Source organism: Rousettus aegyptiacus, unplaced genomic scaffold, assembly GCF_014176215.1.
Source record: "Rousettus aegyptiacus isolate mRouAeg1 unplaced genomic scaffold, mRouAeg1.p scaffold_m13_p_5, whole genome shotgun sequence".
NCBI lineage: Eukaryota > Metazoa > Chordata > Mammalia > Chiroptera > Pteropodidae > Rousettus > Rousettus aegyptiacus.
In genome coordinates this window covers 106,388,339-106,394,431 of record NW_023416308.1, presented here as the reverse complement: position 1 = coordinate 106,394,431, position 6,093 = coordinate 106,388,339, and the positions used below count along the sequence as shown (strand labels likewise).

Here is a 6,093-nt window from a genome sequence, read left to right as displayed (position 1 = left end):
TGACCTAAGGAGAGCCAAGAGCTTAATAAGATGGGCCAGAGATGATGACATGTTAAAATGAAAAACAAATGGAGACCCGCTTTGAAAATCCCTGAATAGGCAAAACCAGTTTGGTCACACAAGAAAATCTGAATTTATTTTATTTTGTAAATCTAACTTGATCTTGGTCATCTCTCATTAATGTCTCTGGAAATCATAAACAAACTTGAACTATTCCCAAGGTGGATATGAGGTAACCACTGACCAATTCCCTATCATTCAGGGAAACTTAAAATGATATAACAATATTATAATTACTGATATAACAATATTACAATTATAATATTATAATTATATTCTATACTCCCATAATTATAATATTATAATTACTGTGGAGAATAAGCAGTGACTGCTTTCCTACTGTATAAACCGCTTTATTACAGCATGGCCCTGAGCTTCACTCCATGTTTTGGTTTGAGTGCTCCTGGTTTGCAACTGTCTTTTTGGTGCGTGCACAGGAAATATTTTACTAATTACTACTTATAATTCATTGTTTTCCCTTCAGCTATTTTTTTTTTTTTTACCTTCTTTAAATTAAATTTACCAGGGTGACATTGGATAACATGTTTCTATCTTTAGGCAAGGCAACCCTTGGTTGACCTGACAGATTGCAAAGACTTGGTCAGCTTACAATCCCTTATTTTTTTAGTTTTTAAGCCTACAGCACCTGGTCTTCTTAGGTGGTCTCCCATCCAAGTACTAACCAGGCCCGACCCTGCTTAGCTTCTGAGAGCTTCTGAGATCAGATGAGATTGGGCTTGTTCAGGGTAGTATGGCCGTAAACTATTTCTGATCTTTTGATAGATACTAAATACTACCTCCGAGCTGGAAGAGCATCGGGGCATTGTGGGACCTACCATATCATTTACTTCCTGTTGAAAAATTACTTCTTACTCTTAATTTTGAATCTTTTCAAATATATAGAAAATGTTAAAAACAGCTGGCCCACACCCCATCGCCTGGATTAAATAGATTTAACCTTTTTATCAGATTTGCTTCTCCTTATCTCTTCTTTGGGAGAAAGCAAAGTAAGTACAGCCGAAAACTCATCCTTACTCTCACCTCTCCCACCTTCATCTGAGGTAACCACCGAGACACACACTCATACATACGTTAGTTTTCCACTTCCAGTATACAAGCATATTGTATGATTTTGAGCTTCTAAGTTTTACTGTAAACATCCATTTGTAATTTGCCTTAGTCACTCAATTGTTGGGTCATAGCGAAATGAACATTTCAACTTTAGCAGGTATCACGAAATTCTCTATAAATGGGTGGGACCCACTTATATACCCACAGGCCAATTAGACATGATCGGTTTTTGCTAAATTGATATATGTGAAATTTCATTGTTGCAATTTGCGTGTTCTGATTTCTAGTGAGGTTGAGCACATCTTCTCTGTAAAGTTATCAAATTCAGGAAGCCCAGCGCCTACATACACTTGGAACATAAGAACATACGCAAAAAAAAAAAAAAAAAAAAAAAAAAATTATTTGTTGTTTATATATCCTGTATTTTTATTTGTTAAATTCTGTGACTTGCCACAGAATTACTTTGTCTGTTTTTCTATTGACTTTGCTATTGACTTTTTTTCTTATTATTTGGGAGATGGCCTTTATGTATTCTAGGCATAAGTCAGTTTTATGAGTTCCAAATATTTCCTCCCCATCTGTGGTGCTTCTTTATACTTGGTATATAATGTCTTTTTTTTTTTTATTTCAAAGTAGTCATAAACACATTTTCTCTATGTTTTCTTCTAAAAAAGACTTAAAATCTGTCTGTAATTTATAACTACATGTGGTGTGAGGTAACAACTTAGTTTTATGTTTTTCCATATGGAGAGCCATTTTTCCCAACTGAATATATTAAATTGTCCATATTTTCCTCACTGATTTTTAATGGTTCTCTGTTTATTCTATACTCTCATACTTATGAGGGTATGTTTCTAGGTTTTCAATTCCATTTCACTGGTCTACTTGTCTACCCCTGCCCCCTAAAACATAGCAATTACTATTGCTTTAATAAATACCAGTATGTTATAGGATGACTTCTCCATTTTTCTCCAAACTTGTCTGCTCTTCTATGCTAATTTCTCTTCATATGCATTTTCCCCCAATCTGATAACACAGGCATATTTAGAGATTAAAAGATATTGTCTGTACATCTCCAGAGACTCTCTTTTTGTGTTAGAGTGTCGTGATGGTCATGAAGTGGTCTGATAGCAAAGGCTCGGGAACTAGACTACAGTTTTTGGTTCCTGGCTCCATCCCTTCCTAGTTCTCTGATCTTGAACTTAATTCGTTTATGCCTGTTTCCATATTTTAAAATGAGGAAGAAAATTAGAATTTACCTCCTAGGGTCATTATGAGTTTTAAATAAGTTGACATCTATAAAGAGCGTTTCCTATTATTAGGTAATGTGTAAGCACAGAATTAATGTGATTAAGGACTTAAGTTCTGATGTCAGAATAGAACTTCTCACTTCATTCATTCACTAAAAATACAAAACAAATCTTTTGTCAAGTATGACACAGAAGAGGACATAAAGCAAAGGTACAGTACATCTTCTATCCAACATTGGAAAGCAAACAACTATATAATCACTATCGGACAAAGAAATTGACCATTGGTGGCAACCATGGCCCCACCTGTCCCTTCCTTATTACAGCCCCTCCCCCACCTCCACCAAGAGGCAAGCATTGTGGGGCTCTCACTGTAATCAAAATGTTGACCCTTCTTTAATGATTCTCTTCATTTCCATTAATTTTTTTCTTTAAAACCTACTTTGTCTAACAGTAACATAACTACATCAATTACTCGTTTAGTGTTTACATGAGATAATTTTTTCATTCTTTCATTTTTGATGTGTCTTTATGTTTTAGATTCATCTCTTGTAAACAGCATACAGTTTGATTTTTTAAATCTAGTCTGACATTCTCATTTTTAAACTAGTCTATTAATTTTTAATAAACTTGCGAATCTATTTAGGTTTAAGCCTACCATCTCATTTTGTGCGATCTCTTTAGGCCACTGTTAGTTTCCTTTTTTCTTCCTTTTTGCCTTAGGATGAATTGAGCAATTTTTTTTTTTTTAGAATTTCACTTTTCTTCCCCACAACTACTATCTGGTGTTAGTCACTCCTCATATCCTTTAAGTCGTCATCCTGGAAACTGTGACACACACTCAAAACTTGCCAGAGTCCAGCACAACTCAATACCGAATCCTCTTTCTTTCTAGGCTGCGGGAGAACCTTTAACTCCAATTATTCAGTTACTTAATTTCATGCTGTTGTTGTGGTGTGAGTTCTCATTTTATAATTTTAAGAGTACATCAGGCATTGTTATTGTTGTTTTATAAAGTCAATGTTCGTTTTGATTTACCTCTTCTGTACCATTTTCTTTTTCAGGCCTTCTTGCATTTCTAACCTTCCAGTTGTAATCATTTCTCTTCTGCCTGAAACACCTTTAGTATCTCCTTGGCTACAGGGTTTTTTCCTTTTAAAGAATCGTTATTTTGACTTTATTCTCATAACACTTTTTATTATGAAAATTTTAGGCATAAGCAAAAGAAAATAAACTAGGATAATGAAGTGCATTTACCCATCACAAATTACAGCAATTACTAACTCATGAACAATCCAGTTTTCTTGGTCTCCTCACATGCAGATCCTCTCACCTTAAATTATTTAGCAGCAAACATCATGCCTTTTCACCTGTAAATATTTTAGTATGTATATCTTAAAAGAAGAGGACTGACTCCCTTTTAAACATAACCATCTCATTCACCAAAAAAATATCAGCAATGGATTTTAACTAAACTTATTGTGGTAATCATCTTATATCAAATTGTTATGTTATATACCTTAAACTAATACGGTGTTATTTGTCCATTATATCTCAATAAAACTAGAAGCTATGAAAGAGCCATGGAATAGATTCTCTCTCAGAGCCTCCGAAAAGAACCAACCCTGCCAACACCTGGATTTACAGCAGCTAAAGGACACCTTATATAGCTGGCAGCTGGCTACCGTAAGAAGTCAGACCATCAGCGTGATCCTTGCTCTAAATTCAGAGATGTTCATTTTGAAATGGAAGTCTCTTCCTATACTTGCACTTAGAATCTCCTAGTGGCCATTCCTGAATATGCATTGAACACCTACCATTTGCCAGGCACTCTTCTCAGTGCTGAGGATACCACAGTGAACAAGAGACAGAAATTTCTGCCTTAGTGGAGCTTTTCTTATAGTGAATAATCAGTTCAATATCTTGGTACTTTGGCTCCTTCAAATTCTCAATGTTATAATGATCTTACATGCCCACTGGGGTGGGCATATATATCAAAACTAACCAAAGAACAAGGAAAACTAAGATAAAACATTCTGGGGTGGGAAGTTGCATTTAATAAGTGAAGAAATACAATAAGAGAAACATGGGGAATGAGTTATTGTTATGACCTCATTTTTTAAGTGAAGATTCAAGAACAGCTCCCTCAATCTTCACTGAAACTACCTCAATGCTCTCCACCTTTTCTCATTCATTAGATGTTTCTCTGTTTTTTCCCTGAGAGCTCCCTTTTATATCAATTGCAATCAAACTGCCCTACACTGCCCACCACAGGGGTTGAGGGAAGACAAAAGTATTTTTTGGACTGCTAGCAACATGATGGTATCTAATTAAGCACTATTGCCTTGCAAACTATTACTACATATATAAGGTTTCTTTTCCAGCATATATATCAAAACTAACCGAAGAACAAGGCATTTGTATTTAAAAAGAACCCTCCGTGATGTATATGCATAGGGAATTCATTAACAGAATAGCTATGTATTAGAACTACCACTCAGGATCATTTTGTACACAGAACACATAAAATTACTTAGCTGCCTAGGATAAATAGTGTTGGCTTATCTAACAAAATCTGTGCCCTCACCCATATTTTTGGCACTGAATGTTTCTCACATTGTGTAGTCTTTTTTTGTGTAGGATCTCTAAGTCCTGTGTATATCGGCATCACTTTGGGTGGGTGGGTGCTTATAAAAGGTAAAATTTCTTTTTAGAGGTTGCAGTTTAGCATTACTGAAGTAGGGCCCAAGTATCTGCATTTAACCAGCTCCCAGGAGATTCCAATGCAGAGAAACCCTGCTCCTGGGTGTTCTCTTCATGGTCCTGGCTCATTACTTAGGTTTCATGTGACTTTTCCTTTTAATTGGGATCCACCCTCTACTTGGCCTTATTAGTAAACTTGATACAGAACTCCTTTCTTGTGCCTGTCACTGATGTCCTAGTACATCTCCTAATCTCCTGGGTTTAGCCCTGTCACCTACTATGACCAGGTGCCCGATTTCCTAAGAGACATAAGACTGTTGTCACCACCAATATTACACAGTCAAACCCAGCTGTCAGTTTGAGATGGGTTCTGAGGCCACTCCTCGTATTGGCATGAATCATCAGAAACACTTCAGTCACATAAATTCAAAATTGAGTATTAGGAACACCAATAACTTCATTTTCCTGAGAACTGGTCGCTACCCGGAGTCCCTCTGCATCTGTTTCCAGAAGCCCAAAGCTACTTACATGGGGCTAGGAATCTGAATACTGAGGCAAAGGGCAATGGGGGGCACAGCCGTAAAGGTAGAATGAGCCTGGATTCTAGCTCTGCTCCTTGCCCATTGTGGGATTTTAGAAATAAGCCCTTTCTTTCTCTGAACCACCAAGAGTACCCTCATTCTTTAAAGTTCATGACGCTCTTGCTGGACTCTCAGGGAAAGTCAATGAAAGAGTGGATGAGAAAGTAAAGGGCTGTGGTCACTCACACATTCGTCAATAATTTATTGAGTGCCCACTATGTAAAGGGTGGCCCAAGAGATACAATGGTAACAAAAGCGGAAATCGTGTTTTCATGGAGCTCACAGTCTATCGGGGTAGACAGACATGAATTGACTAATCAAATAAATAACTGTGAAATTCTGTCAAAGCCATGGAGCAGGGAGCTAAGTGTCAAGGAGCACTGGTGAAGGCTGTAACAGAGCTATTGGCAGAGTGAAGTGTCGCCTCG

General features: G+C 36.8%; 1 pseudogene; it reads right to left on the bottom strand.

Annotated features, from left to right (window-relative positions):
* Window positions 1-694: 694 nt before the first annotated feature.
* Window positions 695-823, bottom strand: LOC118603515 (annotated as a pseudogene).
* Window positions 824-6,093: the final 5,270 nt, after the last annotated feature.